The 10,849-nt window shown below is 35.6% G+C and overlaps 1 long non-coding RNA gene across 1 annotated transcript; it reads left to right on the top strand.

The window, feature by feature from the left end:
• Nucleotides 1-435: 435 nt before the first annotated feature.
• Nucleotides 436-10,644, top strand: LOC142176398 (uncharacterized). The gene is made up of 2 exons (XR_012704971.1): nt 436-883; nt 10,135-10,644. It is a non-coding gene; the product is annotated as an uncharacterized LOC142176398 (long non-coding RNA).
• Nucleotides 10,645-10,849: the final 205 nt, after the last annotated feature.

Here is a 10,849-nt window from a genome sequence, read left to right as displayed (position 1 = left end):
TTGTAGGATTGTTTTGCTAATTGTTTGCATTTTTGTGCACGTTTAATTTTATTAAAATCATTAAAATGTCAAAAATACCATGCATTGCATTTAGGTTTTGTTTTACATTTTTAGGATTAATTATTTAATTATTTGTTTTATTAAAAAATAAAAATCACAATAATGACTCATTTTTATATCTTTACCTTTTAATTTTTAGATTATTGATTTTTCTCTTTTAATTTAGGATCAAGTAATTTTTATAATTAGATAACTAGTTAGTTTGATAATTTAGATTAATTTAGCAATTTAATATATGATATTTAATTAAAGAAAAAAGAAAATAAAATAAAAGGGGGAATTGAACAAGGTTTTTTTTTTGAAACTGGGCCAATTTAATACAAAACCAGTCCAAAAAATCTGGCCCAAATAATTAGCCTTCTCGAACCCGCTTAAGCCCCCCTCTCTCGTTAAAGTCCCTAAAATCTAGACCTAGGAGAGCAAAGCAACGGCATCCTTGCTCCCAAAAATTAGAGCAAACGACGCCTTTAATCTGCTACAAAAGACAAAGAGCAGACCTTCCCTTCATCTCCTTAAAGAGAAATCACACAATTCTCACCTCTCTCAGTCATCGACGCACACAATCACATTCTGAATTCAAGTTCAAAGATCAGATGTGAGGACAAAAACAAAAGCTCTGAAAAAAGCAAAAAAATTAAAGATTTCAAGTAGAACTTGAAGTGAAATAGAGATTTGAAGATTTTATTCACACTTCCCTGGGTTTTTTCAAGGTGATTTCAACTGGTAATTGAAGTTGTTTTGCAAATAAACTGCAGCTGAACTCCAACGTTTCCTCCTTTCTAGCCTTTCTTTGGCAATTTTATGTTGATTCCTAAGTGACCAGGTACATATCCAAATCATGTATCTCCTCTCTAATTCGTAATGAAATTGTGGATGCACTTCTAGCTCATGTGCTTCAATTGTTTGAATCTATTGAAATTTAGTTTTAGCATATTTGTACGTGTTGAAATCTTATTTAGCATAAGTGCAATGTTATAACTTTGATTGAGGTGTTTGATTTAACTGATACCTGAAACATGCTGCGGATTTAAGTGATAATGGCCAAAACGAGTATGGAAATCGACACTGCACCTCGTGTGTAATCTGTGGGCATAAGTATCATTAGTTTGAGGTGTAGTTAATGATATGTGCACCATCTCTAAATTTAGCTGTTGAACCTCAGTCTTGTGACTTTGTTCATTTTGGAGTAATATGCACTAGATTCTGATTTGTTGGAATACTCCAATCCTGATAAATCGAGAAGCTATTTGGAGAAAATGAAAACTATATAGCCTAGAGATGTGTATGTGTTTTTTAAGGAAAATGTGTTTCATCATTAGCTAATTGAGTGGGATTGTAATAAACACTGAAAATTCTCTATGTTCTTTGTTAATTGCTTATTCCCATTTGTATGTAATATATGCTGGAAGTTATTGGAGTATGAGCTGAAGTTTTTTCATGCTGCAGCAAGTAAATTGCTTGACATTTTTTAAACCATTTGCTAGTCAGTGTTTGATGTTTAATGCACAATTTTCTTTCTTTCCAAAAGCTGTTAGTTTTAGTGTTTAACTAATATGTTGAATATTTCCAAAAACATGTGTCTCAGTTGTTGTGTTCTTGGTCAACTAACCTTTTTTTTGAGATTTTTTTGGATAGAAAAATGATTTGTGTTATCCCATTGAATAATCTTGGAGTAATGCCTGCCTAGCAGTAGTAATGGGTTTTGTCATAAAAATTTAATCAAAATAATTTTACCTCTCCTATATTCGAGATAGCATTATGCGGTCCTGTTCCATGATACAAGACCTTCGACGGCCTTGAATTAAGGAACAAATAAACAACTGTTGAACATCGTAGCTTGCTTTAGGCGCGATTAATAAACCATCGTGATTATGGGTACAGTTCCCGTGGCATAGTTATGATACATAATTCCCAAATTCGGGTGTGCATTTCATGTGACCCGATCATAACAACTTCGAACTTTTAATAAAATAAACATATCGCGAATCACGGGTGCATTTCATGTAGCGTGGTTTGAGGTGTGTCCCAAAACGGCAAGTGTACGACAATCATAACTTGTTCAAGAAATAATTATATAAATCTTAAAAGCGGTTAAAATAATTAAAAGTGGTTATAAAGCTGAAAATGCACAATAGGTTTAAAAACATGTAATTAATCAGATAATTAGGCCAATATTAATAGTTTAAGCGACCGTGCTCGAACCACGGAACCCATGAATTCCTAACACATTCTCTCAGGTTAACAGAATTCCTTATCTAGAATTTTTGGTTTCACAGAATTTTAATTAAAGCCAAAATTCTCATCGATTTGGGATTTAAAATAAATCGGTGACTTGGGACACCGTAAATTATTCCAAGTGGCGACTCTGATTAAATTAAATAATCCCATTTCTATTAATGTCACTTTAATTGGAAAAACTCCCTATATCTCTCTCGGGTTAAAAAGGAGGTGTGACAGCTCTAGCGACTCTGCTGGGTCTAAGAACCCCGAACTTTTGGTTCAGGGTTCAGAATTCGAGCTTAGATATGATTGTTATAGTTGGCTTTTATTTATTATACGTGTTTGAGCCTAATGTGCTAAATGTCTCTTTTTACCGCTTTGGTATTTCTTGGACGGTATATAAATTATCACGAAATCCTCTTCTCTCTAAGTCTTCTAAATCAACCGGAAAGTGTGTACTTCGTGTGGCTTCTTTGCTGTTAGAGTCATATCCCAATTTTAGAACAAGGTTCGGACAAGTTGCAAAGCCAGTGAAGCTTCTGTATTCCCGGTATGCTGCCCCCCTCCCCCCCGACTCGAGCTGTGCACTCGGGTAGGCCAGGTTTAGAACAATATACCCAGGTTTTTAAACCTAAAATAACATAGCCTCATGCTGAATCCCTAGTAGGAATGCTTGTTTGCATCACGTGCATTTGACTTTGGGGACTCAACACAGGGGTTGGGTCCATCTAGGACAGGTGTACCCAAATTAAAAGACCATCCTGATGCATCTTACGTGCTACTTGCATATCTATCTGCTTCAGCTTGCATGTTGACTGGCTTCTAGAATAGGGAAAGAAAATGAAAAAAAAAATAAAAAATAAAAAAAGAAAGAAGAAAAAAGAAAAGAGAGTGAGATGTAGGTATTTGAAATAACCTGAAACTCTGCTGAAATTTTGAAAAATAGAAGAAGAAAAGTCATTTCAAAATAAGTCATGTTTTTCCTGTTCCGTCAAAACTGACGAACTACGCGGGTCTAATTCTCACCGGATGTGAGATACGTAAGCAAGCTCCTCGGTTCCAGCCCACCATTTTCAAAAAAATCAAAAATATTATCCTTTACTTCTTTATTTAGAAAGTCTTTCTTTTAGACCCCATTTTTTTTAAAATACAAAAATATTTTTTTTATTTCCTCTCAAAATCCAAAAAATATTTTATTCTTCTTTCAAAAATTGAAAAAAATTCAAGACGCAATTTTTTTTTCTTTAGAAGTATTTCCTTCATAATTTCAAAATAAAAGTACAAAATTCCAAAAATATTTTCTTTCTTCTTTAGAAGTCTTTCTTTTCAAAAATTCTCCAAAAAAACAAATGGAAACCCAAAAATATATTTTTTCTTGTTTAGAGATCTTTATTTTAAAAATTTCAAACAAAAAGAAAACAAAGCATTCAAAATCCAAAAAATATTTTCCTCGTTAGGAGCTTTTATGTTTAGATTTCTTAAAGAGCAAAAGAAAGAGTTAGTTTATTTATTTTATTCCCGATGTTCCCGAACTACGCAAGATCTGATTCATGTTCCTACATTATACTTAGGCAACCCACATCAGGTTCGATCAACCATTAAAAAGAAAAATGAAAAAAAACTGAAAAAACAAATGTGAAAAAATGTTGATAACGATAAGGACTGATCGAGTCCATTTTAACGTGTGTTTTGTTTTGAATTGTTAAAAAAGTTTGAGGTGGTTGGTTTTTGGTAAGCGGCCAACACAAGATCCAAGAAAAATGATAACTAACATCGAAGCTGTTACAAGTGCTCAAGAGACTCAGGGTCAGAGGGTTCAACAAGAGTCTACTGTGGTTGAGGAAAATAAAATACTGAAACAGCAAATGACCAAAATGTGCCAAGCATGGGCAAATGCCAAGGACAACCTTGTCATGAGTCACAATTTGCTACCCAGCAAGAGCAGTACCAGTCTCCTAAGTACCACTCGTACCTATTTGATTTTCCTGCAAAGAGTGAGAAGCCTGCCCGAAAGATGGCACAGGAAGAAATGACCCAAAGAGTGAAAAGCTTAGAACAACAGTTGAAAAACATGCAAGGATTGGCAGGTCAGAAGAGTATCGCCTTCAAGGATCTATGTATGTTCCCCGATGTCCACTTGCTACTTGGTTTCAAGACTCCCAAATTTAAAAAGTATGATGGACATGGAGACCCCATAGCCCACTTGAAAAGGTATTGCAATCAACTAAGAGGTGCGGAAAGAAATGAAGAATTTCTAATAGCTTATTTTGGGAAAAGCCTTACGGGAGTAGCATCCGAATGGTTTAGGGATCAAGAAACATCTCGCTGGTACGTCTGGGATGACATGACACAGGACTTTGTCAAACAGTTCCAATACAACATTGACATTGCCCTAAACCGCAATTCCCTTTCAAACCAGAAGAAGAAACCAAGTGAAAGTTTAAGGAAATATGCCATTAAATGGAGAGAGCAAGCAGCTAGAGTTAAGCCACCCATGGATGACCACGAGCTAATCACTGTCTTCCTTCAGGCGCAAGAGCCAGATTACTTTCAAAACATGATGTCCGCAGTTGGAAAATCCTTCTCGGAAGCAATCAAAATGGGAGAAATGGTAAAGAATAGCCTTAAGACATGCAGAATTATAAGTTAAGCAGCTCTCAAAGTTGCAACTCAGGCTGTCCAAATTGAATCTAGTGACACGAATGAGATGGATGAAGAAATCATGATGACATCAGGCTCGAGAAGAGGTCTTAGGAGAACGTCTCGAAGGTATGACCATCCTCGTCTATTTTCCGATAACTCCCCTGAGCATTACTATCCTCCTCAGAACCCACAATACTCTTTTGCTCCACCTCAGTATGTTGTCCAGCCACCAAATCACCCAAGAAGGCGAGCACGAGCATCACAAAATCTCCACCAACCTCCACAAAATTTTTAGGTGCCCTATAACCCACATCCAAGCTAGGGGTATAAAGGGAAACAAAGGTTGAAAGATAATTTTACACCAATAGGAGAGTCCTATGCAAGCTTATTTGAGAAGTTAAAGCATCATGACATGATCGCACATATTCCTCCAAATCATGTGGACCCTTATGCAAGAAAATTTGACCCTTATGCAAGAAACTTTGACACCAAAGGTGCGAATACCATTACAATGCCCAGGGGCACAATGTTGAAAGCTGTCGAGATTTGAAAAAAGAAATAGAAAGGATGATCCAGAAAAATCTGATTCTGATCGAAGACAGTGACACCTAGAATATCGCGCAGAATATTTTACCTGCACATAATGATGCACACTTTGTGGGGATGATGCGTGGTGATAGGGAGTATGAGAATCCTCTCGGGAACTTTCTAACTGAAGTTAATGATTTTGAAATTGGAGAAGACTCTGCTGATTCTGATGAGCAAATTTGTGGCTAAATGTCAAGCCTAGCAATTGAAAAGTCATTCCCTCCTCATTAGGAAGGAATCTTGATAGCTTGTTTTGATGTTTTTTCTATTATCTGAGTTATTTCATGGTTGTGATCCAGATTTTATTTCTTTTATTGAATCAAACCCTTCTGTCCATCCATTATATTTGTGTGAGTCTTGTCTGTTTGTTCTGTTGCTATTTTCATTAGCCGGGTTATTTTAGGGTTGTAACTCAGATTTTACGTTGTTTGTCTTGTTGTTTACTCAATGAAATACAATTTATCCTTTTGTGTCATTCCATGCTTAGTTCTTTTCCCGCTAGTTTTAAGGACATGGCATGCATGCGAAATTTTTGGCCAAATCTTAGAAAATTGATTTAAGCTTGAATTGGACAACTGAGAAAAAGATACTTTTGAGGATGAAAAAGAGTTGAAATACCTTGGAATTAAGCCCGAGTAAAATTCAAGTGGAACTAGAATAGTCATACCCGTGGAGGTTAAGAATCTTTACCTTCAAAATCATTGTGAAGATCAGGTTGAGGAAGAATCAATTGAAGTTTGTTGGAAAGTTTGACATTAGGGGATGGAAAGTGTCTTGTGACCACGAAACACTAAGAAGACAGGCATGTTCACCAATAATGTGATCGCTAAGGGATACCATGTATGGCGTTCTCGAGGCTGGGGGCCCTTTTTCTGCTACCCAAAATATTTTATACTCTTTGTCACCCCTTTGAGCCTATGTTATTTTCTTTGACCACCCTTTTTCGGAATCAAGTTTAGAGTCAAGAGTCAAAAAAAAAAGGAAAAAAAGGAAAAAGAAAAAAAAATCCATGTCCCAAGAGTACAAACTGGACAATTCTTAGAAAGTTCAAATGAAAAAAAAAATGAAGAAGAAAATAATTGTCGAAATTCCATGCCCTCAGAAGATAGAAGCTGGGGCAAGCAAAAGAAAAAAAAAGAAAAGAAAAGAGGAAGAAAAAAAAAGAAAAAAGAGAAACAGAAATAAAGATGAAAAATAGTTTAGGTCAGATGTTTGAACTACGTTCGACCTAATTCCTTAATAAAAAAGATACGTAGGCAACCTCACGGTTCGGTCCAACTAAACAAGAATTCAAAATAAAGGAAAGGAAAAAAAAGAAAAAAATCCAAAAAGATCCCCAATAGCTGAAACTGGGGTAGAGATTTTTTTTTCACTTTTGAAAGAGTTGATTCCAAGAGTTCTAAGTCTACAACCCCTAATTTTGAGTCTACTTTGAGCCTTCATGCCGATCCTTCTTTCCAACCCTGTCCAAAAACCTTCCAAGTAAAGATCTCCTAATCAGCCTTCAAGAATGCCAAGGGATGCATGCAATGAGCAACGGTTGTCACGCAATATAAGAACACTGCCAAGTTGCTCACATAAGAAAGCTAAAACAAAAGAAAAAATAAAAGAAAATAAGAGAGTCTTACTAGTGTAAACCCTCACAGGTAATGTAAGACAACGGTAAATAGAGATAAATAAAGGAGACAGACTCGTTGGTGAAAATCCCTCGGGGCATCACTAGTCGAAAATGAGTTGTGAAGCTGATGCAAAGGATTGTCATGAACAAGCCCTACTTCAAAGGTCATAAGAATGGTAAAAGGGAAGATTGGATTAGTTTGATAGATCAGGTCATTGAGTCCAAAATGCATGTCATGATCATTAAGGCTAGTTATTGAAAAAAAAGAAACAAAAAAAAAGAAAAAGAAAAAGAAAAAAACTCTCCCTTTTGTCCTTCCGGCAGGGCATTCTTGTTAATACTTGTTTCTTTGCATCATTGTGTCCTTCACTCTGAGTCAGTCCGGTCAAAACAAGCAAGAAAAGATTTCAGAATCTGCTACCAGCTTTTCAGTTGCACAAAGTAAATTTGGCCAGCACACTAAATTGTTACTAACAACATACCTTGAAGATTCATGCAAAGGTTTCCCTAAAAGACCTTTGTCAGCTTACTTGGCGCAAGCAAAGATAACTGGTGATTCTCTCTGACAGACAAATTGCTTAAAAAATAGGAAGTCATTCAAGATATCAGAAAAGGTTACTTAAGAAAAGATCTCCAGTTGGGATAAGGTTGTTTGAGCTGCAAATACAAATAGTCCTAGGTGTGAAACAATCAGAGTTGGGGCAGAACAAATGTCTCTTGAGACTGACTCAGGCTGATCGAGCAAAAGCCAAGTTGCTCAAGACTCAAGGCCACAAACTGACCACCATTTTCAAAATTGACAAATTTTTCTTTGTATGAAACAGGAAACAAAGTAGTGCAAGGAAAGTGATTCAAAAAAAATAAAAAAAATACAAAAAAAGAAGAAAATGAAAAGAAAAGAAGAGCCGACAAAGGGAAGTTTCTCAAGTCTTTGCCTTTATTTGTCTTGTTATTGTGTATAAAATGTTGCCATTGATCTTCACATTTTGCCTCCTAGGATAAAAAGTCCTAGTTTGATGGATTTTGCTCCCAATAGAAATCTTAGTTTGATGAATCTTTCTCCTAAGATAGGAAACCTAGTCTAATGAATTTTCTCCTAGGATAAACGTCTTAGTCTGATAAATATTTCTCCTAAGATACCATAAGAAGAAAAGAGACCTAGTCTAATGAATTTTCTCCTAGGATCAAAATCTTAGTCTGATGAATCATTCTCCTAAGATAGAGACCTAGTCTGATGAACTTTCTCCTAGAATCAAAATCTTAGTCTGATGAATCTTTCTCCTAAGATAGAAGACCTAGTCTGATGAATTTTCTCCTAGGATAAAAATCTTAGTCTAATGAATCTTTCTCCTAATATAACAAAAAAGGGACCTAGTCTAATAATTTTCTCCTAGGATCAAAATCTCTCAGTCTGATGAATTTTTCTCCTAAGATAGAAGCCATAGTCTGATGAATTTTCTCCTATGATCAAAATCTTAGTATGATGAATCTTTCTCCTAAGATAGAAGACCTAGTCTGATGAACTTTCTCATAGGATAGAAACTTAGTCTGATTAATTTTTCTCCTAAGATAGAAACCTAGTCTGATGAACTTTATCCTAGGATAGAAATCTTAGTCTGATGAATCTTTCTCCTAAGATAACAAAAAAAGGGGACTTACTCTGATGAATTTTCTCTTAGGATCAAAATCTTAGTCTGATGAATTTTTCTCATAAGATAGAAAACCTAGTCTGATGAATCTTTCTCCTAGGATAAACGTCTTAGTCTGATGAATTTTTCTCCTAAGATAGAAGACCTAGTCTGATGAACTTTCTCTTAGGATAAACGTCTTAGTCTGATGAATTTTCTCATAAGATGGAAGACCTAGTCTGATGAACATTCTTCTAGGATAGAACTCTTAGTCTGATGAATCTTTCTCCTAAGATAGAAAACCTAGTCTGATGAATTTTCTCCTAGGATAAACATCTTAGTCGGATGAATCTTTATCTTAAGATACCAAAAAAAAGAAAAATGAAAAAAAAGACCTAGTCTGATGAACTTTTTCCTAGGATCAAAACTTTAGTCTGATGAATTTTCTCCTAAGATGGAAGACCTAGTCTGATGAACATTCTCCTAGACTAGAACTCTTAGTCTGATGAATCTTTCTCCTAAGATAGAAAACCTAGTCTGATGAATCCTAGGATAAACATCTTAGTCGGATGAATCTTTATCCTATGATACCAAAAAAAAAGAAAAAAGGAAAAAAGGACCTAGTCTGATGAACTTTTTCCTAAGATCAAAATCTTAGTTTGATGAATCTTTCTCCTAAGATAGAAGACCTAGTCTGATGAACTTTCTCCTAGGATAGAAATCTTAGCCTGATGAATCTTTCTCCTAAGATACCAAAAAAGGGGATGTCTCGATTAAAAAAGGGAGGCAAAGAAAAAAAATGATGATGTTTTTCTGAAAAGAAAAAAGAAAGAAAATCCTTCTTAGTTCATTTTAGCATAGGTACACAAGTCAGTAGTCTCTTTTCCAACATAGGGCCTCCAATTCCTAGTTGATTTTATTTTAGACATAGGGTCTCCACTCCCTAGTCGTTTTTCCAACATAGGGTCTCCACTCCCTAGTTGATTTTATTTTAGACATAGGGTCTCCACTCCCTAGTCGTTTTTCCAACATAGGGTCTCCACTCTCTAGTTGATTTTATTTTAGACATAGGATTTCCACTCCCTAATCAATTTTCCAACATAGGGTCTCCACTCCCTAGTTGAGTTTATTTTAGACATAGGGTCTCCACTCCCTAGTCACTTTCCCAACTCAGGGCCTCCAATCCCTAGTTGATTTCATGTTAGATATAGGGCCTCCACTCCCTAATATCTTTTTCCCAAGGATACACAATCTTGACTTTTATTGCTTTCAATAAAGAAGTAGTTTAGAATTTTGTTAGAATAACTCACAAAATTTTCCTAGTGAAAACTAGGGTAGAATAATTTCATTCGTTTATTTGCTTTGGTGCCTAAACAGGTTTTAATCGTGAGGCACAAGGTTTGAGATGACCAAAAGAAGAAGTCTCAACCCAAATAAAAGAAAAGAGGAAACAAGAAAAGAAGTTGAACTCAAGTTGCAGAAGCGGAGAAAAGATGCGGACCACTCAAAATTTGATTGAAGTCACAAGCTTCGCATGTCCCGCCTTGATCCGAAAAGCTGAAGAAGAATGAACCAGCGGTTGCATCTAACGAGCATCAAGATTCAGATCAGAGTCTGCAGGAAAAACCATCCAAGACTCAAGATCAAGCTTTGGAGGTTTATAGATAGGAATCTTGTAACTCGTAGTTGATAGGTTTAGCTAGTTTAGCTTTTTATCTTTTATTTCGGTGTAATAAGGAGCTCAACAAGCAGCAACAGCAATGAAATCACTGTTTCCCGGTAGTCCCAGCTACCAAAACTTTTAGAACTACATTGACCTGATTCATTTATAGCCAAGGATATGTAGTCAACATCTGAAGCAAGGTTCGGTCCGGCTTTTTCAAAAGATGTTTCTCTTGGAGTTTCAAATGTGCAAAAATCCCTCGTAATTGCTCATTTTTATCTTTGCCCGAAAATTCTTCGTGTTTCTAAGCAAAGAGGGGCAGTTATGAGCACATAATTTTTGCCCTATATGAATTACTCCTATAGAATCCAAGAAAGTAGATTTTTCTAATTATTATTTTCCATTTTATATGAATTTTGTAGGATTTTT

This window comes from Nicotiana tabacum, chromosome 22, assembly GCF_000715075.1.
Source record: "Nicotiana tabacum cultivar K326 chromosome 22, ASM71507v2, whole genome shotgun sequence".
Lineage (NCBI taxonomy): Eukaryota > Viridiplantae > Streptophyta > Magnoliopsida > Solanales > Solanaceae > Nicotiana > Nicotiana tabacum.
The sequence above is the reverse complement of the archived record's forward strand: the minus strand, read 5'-3'. Positions and strand labels throughout refer to the sequence as shown.